This window comes from Chamaea fasciata, unplaced genomic scaffold, assembly GCF_029207755.1.
Source record: "Chamaea fasciata isolate MVZ Bird 193981 ecotype frontalis unplaced genomic scaffold, bChaFas1.0.hap1 SCAF_11, whole genome shotgun sequence".
NCBI classification, from domain to species: Eukaryota; Metazoa; Chordata; class Aves; order Passeriformes; family Sylviidae; genus Chamaea; species Chamaea fasciata.
In genome coordinates, this window is record NW_027094096.1 from 8,183,670 (window position 1) to 8,198,766 (window position 15,097).

At 39.8% G+C, this 15,097-nt stretch overlaps 1 long non-coding RNA gene across 1 annotated transcript; it reads left to right on the forward strand.

Moving 5' to 3' along the window:
- Positions 1-1,164: 1,164 nt before the first annotated feature.
- LOC136294990 (uncharacterized) lies at positions 1,165-14,721 on the forward strand. Its single transcript, XR_010722573.1, has 3 exons — positions 1,165-1,263; positions 12,926-13,024; positions 13,605-14,721. It is a non-coding gene; the product is annotated as an uncharacterized lncRNA (long non-coding RNA).
- The last annotated feature ends 376 nt before the right edge of the window (positions 14,722-15,097 follow it).

Genomic DNA, 15,097 nt, shown 5'->3' on the forward strand with positions numbered 1-15,097 from the left:
TCTTTGCAAACATTCAGTAATTTCTGATGCCCTTTTTGTTCATGCTCTAGGAGGTCACGTGGCTGGAAAGAGAGAATTTTCTCACAGCTCTATTTAGACCTAAGCCTGGTTAGTAGAAACAGCATTCCTCACAGTTGCAGGATAATGTAACATCATAAATAGAGCTATCAAGAATGTCAGGCGGCCTTTGTGGTTGTCAGAGCAGTGATGTTAAAAGAAAAGGGTTTTTTTTTCTGTCTTATTTTTTCCTAAATAGCTTTCCTCAAACTGTCAGGAGAGCACCTGGTGAAATGAAGCTTTGCTTTTGCTGTGTAGCTTTTGTTCTTAGAGATGGTTTAAGTAATAAATATGATGAAATAATTACATAGAAAAATAACAACTTCATTTCCATCAGAACACTAAGGGGTGGTTGTGATTCTTCAAAATGCCTTGAATACTTGAGGAAATAATTGCAGCTGGGATACAGCTGAAATACTCCACACAGTATCCCAGTATCTGTGGATAGCAGAGGATGTGCACTACCTGAAAAAGCAGAGGGGTGAAGGTTAGATGCTCATGCTAATTATTCTGGAGATGGTTGATTGGGAATGAATCACCTCTCGTCTCATTAGCATTCAGCAGCACAACTGCTAGATGAAAAGGAAACAAACACTTGGGATTGCAGGGAGAGGTAAAAGAGGCTGGTTTCTCTGTTCATGGTGGTTTTACAAGGAATTCACTGGAGCTTGGAATGATTTATACATGGTGAGGACCTGGCCTTAAGGAACCAGCTGGAACAAAAGTTAGATTTTAAGGGGGCTGTGTGTTGTCCCTGGAATCTCAGCAAAAGCAAGTAGTGGGTTTCTGGCTGCCAAGGGTCTTTCCACATCTGTGTCTGATTTATCAATAAATAGATTGTTTGGTTACTTTCTACAAATGTGAGGGAAGAGGATGATAAGACTTCCAGCATTTGCTTTACTGGCCTTACTGTTAAATCCTCAATCCCAGCCCCTCAGCTGTTTGTTCTCAATTCTCCCCACCGGAGGTGGTTGTGGCTAAAGAAACAGCAAGGGTAGAGACAAGGTGCTTGCTATTATTGCTAATTACTGCTGTTTGGTGCCTTATTATCTCTAACTGCTGGCTTTGCATTTAATGAAGATGATTCCCACCCACCCCACCCTTTACTACCACCTTCTTCCTGCTGGCCACAGGATATTAGGGGAGCACTAAGATGGGGAATTTCAAGAGCTGTGTGGGAACTGCTGTAATACCTCTAGAATAAAGGTAAAGGAAATAGTAGAATAATTTTTTTTCTCTCCTGCTGGTAAGCAGGTTCCCAATGTTGATATTGCTTTCCTGCTGTGTGTTTATAAAGGCCAGAGAAAAAGGGTCTTCCTTGGTGGCTTTTGAATACCAATGAATGAACCCCTCACTGTGACCTGCTACTCTAGGGCACAGTCTGGTATGACTCAAACCAGAAACAAAGACATTTCAACTGTTTCTTTTTAAATACTGTTGAATGCTATTTAGCTGTTCTCAGTAGGCTAGAGGCTAGGACACCAAATTTATGGATACACACATTTATGGATAGCGTATGTTTCTGTTGGCATAAGATGCAGAAATGGTCCGAGTCTGGTTTACAGCATAAAAGGCTGTGCTAAAGGGTGCAGAAGTATGGCAGGCCTCATCCACTGCCACAGGAGAGCTCTTTCTCTATAAAATTTTGGCGATTAAGGTTTTGCTAGCAAATTATGGAATGCTTACTTACTAGAGTAAAAAAAAAAATTTTTTTTAGGAATGTTTTCATGCTGAGAAAAGAGGTATGATATATGTGTATGCTTCTGTGGGAGAGTTTGTGGGTGACTAAGAGAGACAACTCTGCGCTCTCATGTCAGCTGTGAAAGGTCAGGAGTGGCTCACACCCTCAGGGCTCAAATACACTTTGTAGAGCAGCCAGGAGCCTCTACAAAGGGTAGTAGCCCTAAAATCTAATGAGTTACAAGAAAAGTGGATGCAGTTTGGAATCTTGCATATTGAACAGCTATTGGGAAACCTAAATGCTTTTTATTGGACTTTGATATTTTCTCCACAGGTAAAAATAGACTGTTACTTGCTGTCATGATTACCCAAAGTCAATCCTTTCTTTAAAAGTTGTGAATAGTACAGCTAAACTTAAGAGATTTGTAGGGTTAGAAGCATTGTTGAAGGTTAGCACAGAAGCGTCAGGAGCTTAATAGCAGACCTGTAAGTGATGTGATATGGTGCCTAGGACAAACAGTACAATTGTTGGAATTTGTAGCAACATCCTAAATTGAAATTATTTCACGGGTATAAAGATAAATTGAGGCATCAACAGATATTCTTGGTTTTTACTGTGAAGTTTTTACAAATAGTATCTGGCTGTAATTTACTATAATGTACTAGAGTGAAAGCAATAAAATATGAAGGCTTTTTTCTTATCCTTTCAATGTCCTTCTTGCTAAGGGTTTGTAGTTATGGCAGAGACATATAGGAAAAAAGATATTGTGGTCATATTCATGCTTTGTTACTAGTTAAATGAATCAAAAGAGCTCGTTCTTGAAGAGCAGGGATTCCTGTTGTGGGGATATATGTTCTCAATACAGGAGAGCTATTAGGGCATCTTTCCTCATTCCTCTTCTTTCTCCTCCTCTGTCAGTCCCCCTTCATTTTGTCTGAAAGCAATTTCCTCTTAATTAAAAATACTTATTTTCCAATTGAATCCATGATGCCAGTATAGCCTTGGTCTCTATTTGTTTGGGTTAGTTAACTTTTTAGAAGGGAATGGGAATTTGAAGGGGATGGTAATATTTTAATCAGGTAATTTAAGGGATTTCAGGAGTTTGAGCCATTTGAGGTCTCTTGCTCAAAACTCCTCCCTCTTGCTGCCTGTCTGGCATGGTAAAGATTGATCTCAGAGCAATATTATCTTCTTGAATAGTGTACAAGTTTTGGAGCCTGCTTGTAAATATCATGGGTTTGGTTTGGGTGCTACCCACACGTGGTCTTTCAGTCACTGTCACTGCAGCTCTAGACCATCTGTGGTGTTTGACTGTGGCTGCAGAACAGTGTTTTCCTCTGACATGGGCATGGAAGAGGAAGATGATTACCTTACTGTAAGGTGCATCCAGGTTTTTGATGCAGAAGTATGCACTTTCTTCAGAGATGTATTTGTGAATATGTACTTGCATGAGGATATCTTCTTTCCTTGGATTTTATTTTATTTTTTTTTGCTCCCATTTCATTTCTCATCTGTGGGAATGGTCATGCAGAAATGTGATGCAGATCCAGAGAACAAATTATCTAACCAGCTGCATGTCATGTATAAAAGAGCAGTACTGGTTAGATAATTTGCATGTGGTAACACAGCAACCCATGCATGAGAACTCAGAAAACTAAAATGCTGTTTTAACATGACATGGGTCAGTCTGTCCTTAAAAAGGGAGACTGCTTGCCTGAAGTGGCTAACAATGCCAGATAAATTGATCACTGCAAACATTTGCCCTGCTCTAACCTTGTTTTCTTGATCAGGTAGCTCCCATTAATGAATCTTTATGAAAACTTAGTGCACATTTGTAAATGAACATACTGCTTGAACCAGGGAGCTGTATCTTTCATCAGGAAGTCATCCATCAGTTTTGGACAGTTAGCTCTGAGCACCTTTCATCATAAAATGAAATTCTTCACATTCCTTTATTTATCAATCTGCACATTCTGTACTGGTACAACATTGTCACTCACCCCACACAGGAGGCAAAAAGGAAAAAAACTAAAATTGACTGCAAATGGTGTTACTTTATTGATGGGAAGCAGCAACTTGGATTCCAAACCCCTGGTATCTTAATATTTTTTTCTTTTCCTTTGTGGCTTTATGCAACATCTGCTGCTCTTTTAAGCCACACAGGAGAAGTGAAGAGTGGTGGATATGGAATTTGCACTGCATACAAGCTGTGTCATGAAATAATAGGATAGTGCTGGTATGAGGATTAGGACATCAGGGTGAAAACAGGGAGATGGGAAGGTATTGGTCTTTTGAGCTTGCACTGGAGGTGTGTGCTGTGATCTGTGAGGTTTAGTACCCCAGATATTTAGACTCCGTTGCCTTATAGAGCAGTCAGCTCTGTGGTGTGCAGGGTTGTGGCCTCAGTGCTGAAGCCTGGAATTAGCAAATAGTGCCTGTTCAATACTGCAGCTCTGATTCAGTCAGTAGCCTCCAAGTCAGTAAAGTAAATATACAGATATTCTTTCTCTATTATGGTTAAACTGTTACCAGAGGGAATATCGGCTCCTGTCACCTAGGTGCAATTGCATTACAGTAAACTGTGAAGCTCATAATCTGATGTTTGGTTTATTTGTTGTCATTTGTTTTTTAATAGAACAGTTTAGTATTGTAATTAAAACTGCAAAGAGAAAGAAAAATATTGTAGTTCTGCAGATATGTGGGAAACTAGAAACCTTTCACAGTGTAAGTCACTTTGAACTGACTCAGTTTTGTTGCTTGTGGATTTTGCTGAGCTTGTCAAACAGAGAGAAATGATGTTTAAAACCCTAATGGTGAAGCAGCTGGGAATTGCTAGGCAACAAAGTAGTTTCCTACATATAGTGTCACATCGCTGCAATGGCTTTTTCTATCAGAAATATCTTTTAAGAGTTCACCAGACTAATTTTGGAGTTCCAAACACAAACCTAAATCTGTCAAGATCATCTTTTATTGCTGTGATTAAAAAAAAAAAAACCAACCCTCTGTTTTAAATTAGTAAGGTATTCTTCCCCTTAATGTCTTATGGGGAAGAAGAAATCCTTTGTTCTTTGGTTCCTTTTTTGGGAGAAGGGAGTGCTTATAAAACTTGGTTTACAGACTTGATAAATAAGGTCTAAGAATAAAAACTAGGCACTGAATGCAGCAAATTTTATGCTGCACTTGAAGAAATATATAATGACTCCTGAGAAGGATGTGAAATGAAGCGTGATTGGGTGGTCAGCTCAAAGAGTTTAGTCAGGACTCTTTAACCTCCATTTCAGAGTGATGTGACTTTGTCTCTGACCTTGGGCCATTTGTTTGGTTCATAACATTAGATAGTTGGAGACTCTGCTGCTTCAAGTTCATGCATGTTGACTGACTCCTGCAGTCACACTGGGCCACCCAGTGTTAGTCCTCATGGCATAAATGTGCAGCAAGGTGTTTTGTAGGGTTTCTTACTGTGACACTGCTGTGAGTCAGTGCTGTCCATGCTGACATTACACTGTCAGCAGTATGGACTCAAACTAGCAGGCAGTGAGAGAGAATGGGTAGAATGCATTAATACTCAGTTATAATGGGCTTAATGCCTTAAAATTTATGTAGTCTAGATATTTTTGTATACGTGTTTCCTAGTTTCTGTGTTGAACTGAAAACACTGGGCTCAATTGGGAAGAAAAAAAGTCAATGAAATTTCTTTTGTCAGCTTTGGGAAGCTTCACATAGACTGCCTCACAGAGGAGATGCCCTCTAAAAAGCTGTGTGTTCAGAGGATTTTTGAAGAGAATTCAGGTTTCCCTTAACATTCAGTGGCAAGGGCTGAAGCCCCATATGCAAGCTGGGATGGGGCGGATGAGTAAATATCAAGCTCCTGAATTCTTAAGTCTTGCTGTTTCACCATTGACCTAGACTGTGTCTGTGTGTGGGGAAATGCAACAACTACATTAAACTTCCATCTCTGACTTGACTTGAGTTCTGCATTTTACAGCACTGGATCCTGAGCTAAAAGTTAACACCAGTCATTTCAGATATGGAGGTGCAAGAAACAGATCAGAGGCAGGTGCTAAGAGGGCAAGCTTTGGTGTAGAATGATTGCAGGCTCCCCTCTGAAAAGGTAGTGAAATTTGGGGTGGAGAGCACCACACTGCCTAATTCTTAGCATGGAGGGAAAATGAAGATCAGGGAACAGAGACTGCCAAGAATTTCTGTTTGAGAGGAGATGCTGCATTTTCATCTTCTTGGTAGAGCATTTGGAGATTGTCAAAGCCCAGCACTGACAGGTACTGCCAGTCATTTGCAGCAGCAGCAGCACCACCAAGTTTTCAGGTCTGACTCAAATGTTTTCATGACTTCAGCTCCTCCTGCGTCATAAGAAATATGTGAAATGTATGCATGGAAGGTCAGTGTTTGAAAACACATACAGAGAGCACCATACTTATTTGAAGGTAAACTGCCAGATATTGTGATGCTGTGTTTTAGCAGGCTTAATTCCTGAACTGAGACACTTAGGCTGCTGATCCCATTTGTATGAGCAGAAAATCTGAATAACTGTCTCTTGCCCAAATCTACACAGCCAGAATTTTATTATTTTAGAAATGCGCTGTAAGATCCCTTAGGGAGGAACATGATTAAGCTTTGTCCTTGGGTAAAATACAAAGCACTGTCATCTCCTTTTTGAAAGGTTTCACTAATCTCAGGACTTCAGCATGGAACTAAATTTAGAAAGTCTGGATGCCAGTGGAGGTGGTTCACGTTTTCTTTAGACAGTGACAAACAGTATATTCTCCATCACTCCTTCAGGTCAGAGTTCATCTTTCATCTTGCCTCTGGTCAGAGGCTGGATGACATCCTGAACAACTGGTTCCTTGTAGTTTATGATGCCAACTGACAGTGGAGTAGTTTATTATATGATATACAGCCTTTAATTTTCTGGAGAGACATGGAGTTGACATTTGATAAGCCATTCATGATAAAAGAATAACTACTACAGAGAAATGAAGAAGAGGCAACACAGGACACAAATAGATGTGTTTATTCTGAGTGCTCTAACTGCTTTTTAAGTCTGATTTAAATGTACATCGTGAAAAGAATGAGAGAATAGGAACATCACTGCCATTATGTAGGTTCTATCAAAAGGAAACTCAGCTCATCTGGACTTTTCGATTGAAGCACTGTGCTGAAATTGAATGCTTAGAATCTTACAAATTAGCTTTCCTAGTGTGAGCAAGCATATATATGTGTATGCAAATCAATAAAGAGAATCAGCTTTTGCATAGTCTGTTATAAGCATGAGCTAAACCTAACAGCTTCATAAAGTGAAAGCTAAGGCAAAGATGTTACGTTTGCACTATGGCCACCCTCTGCTTCCAGGAGTATTGGTGTCAAAATCAGTGCCAAGCAACTTTTTTCAGTCTCCTTTTCAGTGTCCTTGACTTTCTTGTTATTCAGTTTGCCCTCTTTATAACAAGAGGCTGTGCTGACTCCTCAGGAGACAAGCTAAACATCCACAGGCCAGCAGAGAGCTTGCAGTAATTGCAACAACAGCCACAGCAGTCCCTGAGACACTTTTGCTGTACTTGACACAAACTGGACTTCAACTGTAGGAAACCTGTGACCTTCATCAGTTGATTTAAAAATCAGAGGGCACATGTTCAAACAGAAGGACTTCTATTATTTAAAAAGGTATGAGAGGATTTCAGACTATGATGTTCTGTGCTAATCTGCATTTTTGTAGGGAAATGCCTAAAAATATTAAAAATCAAGTATTATGTGTAAAATTAAAATATCCCTGAAAGCTGACAAGTAGGTGTGAGGCTAGGAAGCAAGATCTGTGTCCTGTTGTTTAACAGAAGAGTTAGGTTTTCACTGGTGAAGATATTGGTTCGTAATTGTAAATCTTCCACCGGTGGTTCAGGGATGTTTTACCTGCTCCTGAGAATTGCCCAATGGCTCTGACCCCCCATTGGGAAATCTGGCTACAAACCAGAGAGAGGTGGAATGAGATCTGACTAGTAAATCTTTCTGATTTACAGCTTGTTTGCATTACCTGTACTTTGGGCAGGCAGGGTCAAAGAGAAGGGAAAGAATTCTGCCAAGTAGAGTAAGTATTGCTGAAGAATATCTTGGAGACAAAAGGAAGATTTTAGCAATGGTTTTATGTGTCAGATTAGCAAGATTTAAAGTGATGTCATTACTGAAAGTGACCCTGAATCGAGTTTCTTTGAAATGAGGTTCTATTCTTGCCTTAAGTTGGACAAAAATTATTGTACAGAAGAGCTGTTAAGAAGAAAGGAGCATTTACAACTGAAGTTTAGTGATAGTAAGACTTCTGCCCTGTTGACCTCCACTTTAGAGACACTGATTGTGTAGTATCACGGAAATGGGGTGAAATCCTTCTTTCTTCCACCAGTCCTCATAAGATAATCAGACTGAACTACGTCCTTTTATCTAATGTAGAACCAAAAATATGGAACGCATGGATCCAAATATGTAAGTGGTGATGAGTACATTCTTAAATTCTACACTCCGTTATTTATTGTTTCCCTTGGATCTGAGGGTATATATGGGTGAGCACAAATCAGAAGTCAGAGGTTTTTTGTGCTCAGTAAATGGGCAACAATTTTCCTTGTACCACACCAAGCTTTGGCTGTTACTGTTATGGCTGGTAGGAAAGAGGGGCTCTATAAACCTCAGACCTGCTCCAGTTCGTGCAGATGCTGAAGAGCAGAGCATGGCTATGTTCCAAGTGCTGTCTTGTCTTGCCCAGAGTACTGTGCAGAGAGAGAGAGGCTGCTCCAGAAGTTCTAACTAGCACAGGAGCAAGCAATGCTGAGATTCTGGGAAGTGTTCCATTCCTGAACATTCAAAAGAGGCTGCTGGAACTGAAGGCTACAAAAGTCTGACCAGCTTCTGGAGCAACCAATGCTAAATTATCTTAGCTAATTCTCAGGACAGATGCAAAGTTCTTATGTCAAGAAGCCCTTCAACTGTATCATCCCGTGCCTGCTATTAAGGTAATTAGAAGCTGCTGAGAGGTAGCTTTAGTAGCGGGAGTTGTGTAATGTTCAGCAGTCTTCCAGATAGGAGAAACTACTTCACCTTGGTCTTTAGACCTACCTTTCCCCACTTATCTTCTGCACTGTAAACTGGCCTGTATCATCTCTTACCTTGTATATCTGAAAAGTGTAACAGCTGGTGTGTGGGTGTGTGTGTCTTGAGTTCCTCTGGGCATTCCTGTTTACCTTTTCTCTCTGTTTAAGTAAGCAGTTTTCCTTCTCACCCCTGCCCCAATTGTTTGCAATCTGAGAATCTGTTTAAGATTGGAGCCAAGATCTTCAGATTCTGAATTGTTGCTATGAACAAAGCTCAGAGCCAAAGGATACTCTGGAAAGGCTGTTTTTCACATGCTTATAATTTTGGGAAAATAAGAGAGAAAGCAGAAAGAACCCAATGGGAATAAGGGGCAAAACTAAATTTAAAGACAATCCCCTGTCAGAATATGAAAAATAAACTTAAAGCAATGTGATAGGCAGGTCAAGATCATGGCATACTTTTAACCACTTAGCAAAAATTTTTAGCAGTGTTTGAGTCCAGCACTTCCAGTGTTAGTTGCACTCCTTCCCCCAGTGAATTAGAAATATTTCACAAAAGCAGGGAAGTGTTATTGCTGTTTTCTACCTGAGTAAGCTGATGCAGAGAGGTGAAGGCTGAGAGTTTTCAAACTTGGCTGTCCAATGGGAAATCTCCTGTGGGAGCTGCAGATCTGTAACATTTCACGTTGCTTCAGATGATGTTCATGCCAAAGCCTGCTGACCTGCTTGAGCATCAGAGTAGGTCTTTTACTTGGGTGCTTTATAAATATGCAGTGGAATATTCTGATTGAAATGTTGCCATTCCTGTTCAACCACTCTCTCAAGTGAGCTTCATTCCTTTCCTAGAAATGGAAAAATATTGTCATTATTGAACTACAAAAGGCTCTGTTGCCATGAGATCTAAAAAGTAAAATGGAAGATGCTTGCATTAATGAAAATCACCTGCTAGCAATTAAAACAATACTTTCTAAGCAGAATAGCTGAATGTGCCATTGATTTAACAACCCTTGGCAGTGACTGTTTAGCTGGATTTACAGGAAGCCTCACATGACATTTCATTAGTATCACAGTGAATTAACTTTATAGCAGTGTAGTGCTTAATCCAATTTAGACTTGGTATTATTAATGATACTACCAGGGAAATAGTTTTTAAGGCAATTAAACAGCAATATGTAATGTTGCCAAGCATCACTACTGATATCCGAAGGCATCACGAAAAACCGCATTTTAAAAGGGAATTGAAAATGGGAAGATAGCACTTCCTGGTGATTTAATCCTTTGCACTTGGAAGACTACCAAGCCACATAAAAAACAGATTCTAGAAGATAACTTTTGAGGGAATGTAAGTAAATACACTCATCCATCCTCCTGCTGGCTAGCAGCTTGAGCCACGTGCAGTGCATGTGTTACCTCCAACACATGATGCTTGGGTTACAAAGGGGATGGGATGGTGGGGGACATGTGCTCTCAACTCCAAAGCCAAATCTAATGGCAGATTAGGACCAAGCAGAGTTTTCCACTCTGAAAAGGAAGTATTAGAACACCGAGGCTCAAACTCAAGCTGGTGCAGACTACTGCAATCTCACAGGATTTGGGCAATGACTTCATACCAGTAGATATCTTAAGTAAGTAGAGATCTCAGATTTCAGGGGAGCATCCTTGAATAAAAGATTGGCTCCTTCACTTGTGTCTGTTAGCATTGCTCAGTAGCAGGTTTGTGTATAGAAGCTCAACCCAAAAGTCATTCACAGTGACTAAAAACATTGCTGCTGATGTGAAATACTTTGGGACCAGGAATGGGAACAGGTGTTTAGTTTTTGGGTTTGTTTGTTGTTTGGGCTGCTTTTTCCTTTTAAATAGCTCTAGTATCAACTTATATGAAGTAAAACAGAACAACAGAACAGACTCATTTTGATCAAAATCCCAGCTCCCATCAATTGTAATTTTGCCTAATATAAGTCAGCACCCATAATTATCCATAACAGCAAGGAACAATGAATTGGACCAAGTGAAGTGACAAGTGCATTTTAAGAGATCGTAAAATTCCCATTTGCAGGCATCATTGTGTTAATACCCCATGACCAATAACCCATATCATCATACACAAAAGTATTATTAAGCTGTAATTTATGAGGTGGGCTGCATTGCATGATGGGCTAGTGAAGAGCTCCTGCACTTACAGGTTTTTCTGGTTATGTTCTAACTTTGTTCACTGTCTCTGGCCTTTTTAAGTTCCAGGAGAAACACTAAGATCTGATGGATAAATATGTAGGACACCTTTATGTTCCAGTTCTAAGCAACAAACTGTGGGCTCTCTTGAGACAGGTTTTTTTTGTCATCTTGGTGGATTTAAATTTGATTCAAATTCCGTTCCCTCTTAATGTTTGACATACAGAATAGTACAGATGTGTTTAAATGATACATTCATTCTAAAGATGATTCTTATGCTAATCTTATTGTTTGTTTCTCTCCTTGGTATTTATAGCAATGGCAAAGCACTTTTAATTTTATTTTATGGCATCAAAATGTAGTAGGGAAAGGAAACGACTTGTCTGCATCCTTTACACTCTAGTGTTTTACTGCCTACACCCATGTGCCAAGGACATGTACTGTACTGTGTGGTATCATTTAATTTTATTTCCATACAGTGATTTTACAGTGATATCACAAGTGCCTCCTGCCTGTTTGATTTTGTGTAGGCACCCATTTTGTATGTATGGCTTGGTTTTTCTTCTTTAATTAAGGAAAAGGAGTCACTTTTCTATAACTTCAGTATGCCTGAAGAGATCAGTTTCTGTGCTGTGACTTAAATTGAGTAGCTGATACTAACAGGAACTTATGTAACTGAACTGAGAACTTCAAAGCAAACAGTGTGAGTTGTTCCTATAATGTGATGTTAAACTGTGGCCTTCCCTACTGAAAGATTGACTATGAGAAAATTTATATGGTTTAAAAAGGAAACTCATATCATTCATGAAAGAAATCCTCTCAAGAAAAACCAAATGCAAAGGAAGTGCCTCAGACTGGAGAATCCTTACTACACAAATTTCTGTGAGTGTTAGAGGATATTTCAATGCATGTTTTCCCTTTTTCTGTACTCTTCTGTGGGCATCTGCTGTGTTTTGGACTGATTTGATCTGTCAGCCTCTATAGTTTTACATTTTCTATTATGTAGCTAGAGTGTAGAGGGAATGTGTGAAATGTGTTTAAGCCCAAATGAACCAAACTTACTGCTGGTGATTAATGACAGTGATAGTTCTTCCTCTTCCTAGTTCAAAGGCCCTCTAAAACCTGGTACAGGCTTTGCTTACCCTGGTTCCAGAGGCCGTTGTGCAAGCACCTGTGAAGAGAAGTTACTTGAAGGTTGTTCTGCTTGGCGCTTAGTTGCTCCAATATAATTGATGATGTGTGCTCTAGACCCTAAAATAGTGAAGCCCTGAGGAGATTGAATAAAATACTTGGGGGTGAAGTTTCTGCTCATGAAGAAATATTAGTGGAGTCAGGTACAGAGCCCCAAGCAGGGGATTTGGGGAGAGCCTGCTGTGAGTGTGGACCCTGCAGAAGTGGTCTTTGTCCCCGACATATAGCGTGTGTTAATGTGGGACCTGTTGTGAGGAGATAGTTTTGGAGAGAGAATGGGACAAATCAGGACTGTAACAATCTCCTGTAACCTGTAAACAATGTTAAACTACTCCTCTTGGGCATTAGGGCTGGAGAAAACTTTCTGCATAAAGGGTCTGAATTTTCCTTTCTAATGCTGCTTTTGTCAGATGAGCAGAAGTCTACACAGGAAAGAGTTAATCTTTAGGATGATCATAATTCTGTAATGACTTCTGTTGAATGTCTTAATTTCCTTTGTACCTCTGAAAGTACAGTTTTATTGGCATAAAAGTTGTCATAAAACAAATTGAATCCTTCAGTGATGTTAGATAAATATCATTAATAATGGTCAATTAATGTATCAGTGCAGCACAATAACTGTGTCTGAGTTTATATTACAGAAACGCCCCTTCCCTTCTTTGTAAAATGCTTTTGTTCTTGGAAAGTCAAAACACTTGTGTTGAGGCACTGACTCACCTGCTGAATCCAAATGCTGCAGTCACACCCCACGTTGCTGTGCTGACATCACTGGAGGGATATGGGAGGTGTCTGAAGACCTGGACTCTTCACCTTATCCTCTTACAGCTTTAGTTCTCAGGTACACTAATTCCCCTGTACTTTTCCTGAAGGAGTCTGTAGTCAGCAGTTGATTGAAGGGTGGGAAATTGTTGCAGCCTGATGCCTATTTGGCCAAGAAATTTATGAATCTAGAATCCCTAAACAGTTGCAAAGTCCTAGAAATTACAGATGGAAAGGGACTACAAAGGATCATCTGAACACGTGCCAAAGCAGGATTGTTTTGTGCAGTTAATTCTCCAGAGTGTTGTCCAGACAGATTTTGAAAAGCTGTTACGTGATATTTACAGTCAGTTCTAGGGGATATTGTATTCTGTGATACTTCAGTGTATGCTGCTTCAAACCTGTGCAAAAGCATGTATTCACATCCCACATGCGTGTATCATATGGATGTGTCCACATGGCTTTTCAGAAAAGAATGAATGCTTTCCAATACTAAAGAACTTTTCCCACAGCCTCTACTGGTGCTTGGAATTTAAATGATACTTGGAAATGAGGGCTTTAGAATATATCAACACTAAAATGATAATTTTGTTGAGTATTTCAAAGACTGTATTTCAGAATCTGTGCTTGTGAGCATCTCACCTTTCTTTTCTTCACAGTATAATGTAGACTTAAGAACTAGAAACTCACAGAAAATACGTGTGGACGGTGGAGAAAATCTGGATATCTTCTGCAGCTTTTGCCTGGGTGGTAGAAGTGCCTGTGGTACAGGAGAAGCAGATGTTTTATGAAAGCCACTTCTTTGGAGTAGAAATAAAATTTCAGGGAGTAAATATTTGAGGCAAAATTCCCACCAGTCTTGCCACAGTATAGGATCATTTTACCTAAGACTCTAACTCTCTACATGCAGTTAGATGTAAAACACAAATTGTATTTTGTATACCAGCTATAGTCTCCTTCAATTTGATAAACTCTAGCTTGGAGAGGAGAAGTTTTGAAAAGTGTTAACAACATCCTCTTGCATCTTGTGTACCTACTGAAGCAGGAACTAAACTGCACCTGACAGTTCTGAGATCACCCCAGCCTGTAAAGTTTATGACTGAAGCATCAGACCTGATGACCAGTGTGAAGAGACAGAGAGAAGTTGCAAAATAAGACTGTTTTATTTCAATGCCTTTTCAAAATAATGCTAAATTTTTATTTGTTAATGGCACCCTATGAAAATGCCACTGGATAAGGTTGTAAAAATAATTGCTTGTAAAAATAAGGGGCTGTGTATTCCCCTTTTCACTGGGGAGAAATCACTTGCTACAAAAATACTATCATTTGGAAGTGAGAATAGATGGCCACTTGTGGTTGAGGATGAGACAAACAAAACTGGAAGTTCAGTGTTTACCCTGATTTTGGGATGACTGAATTGAAGGATAACTTCTGATATTTGGATGATGACACAGTAGATATCAGAATTCAACAACAGTGATTGTTGGCTTTTTTTCCCCCTGCTACCTAAATAAGTGGGATGTGACACAACTATTCTGATGCTTTGGACACTTAGATGGAGCAAGTATTTTCTACTGTGAGTCACCTTTGTGGTAGACTGTAACAACATCAACTTTGTGCCTCCTTAGCTGTGCTAAACCAGCCATGTTCATGTTAATGAATGTTAATCCATTTCAGTCTCAAGCTTCTGGGTTTGATCACCAAAACAGGCTTTTGGTTCCCTGGAAGTGGAGGCTAGTTCCATGGGTTTGTGCGTGTGGAGCCTCCCTCCCAAAGTCTCTGGTGTGGCTGCTTGTGCTCTGTGGCTTTGGAGCCTCTCACCCAGGTGCTCCCTTTCAAAAACCCTTTGCTGCTGTCAAAGACGATAGTTGACAATGGGTGGGAAGAAATCTTCTCTGTTTTTCTTGTGGCCTGGAAAAAAGGCTGTTTTCAAGTTGTTGTGGTTGTTGGAGAACTCAGTGGTTTGTTTAGTGCTGTTTAAAGGCATATCTTCTATTTCATCAGAAGTTCAGGAGAGTTTCCTGCAACCCTGTATCGGTTGGTAATTATTGCAGCTTAAAGAGAGACACAAAGTAGAAACATTTGCAGTTTCAATACTGCTGGGAAGACACAATGATTTACAGAAATAGAGAAGTACAGATAATTGTTGTTT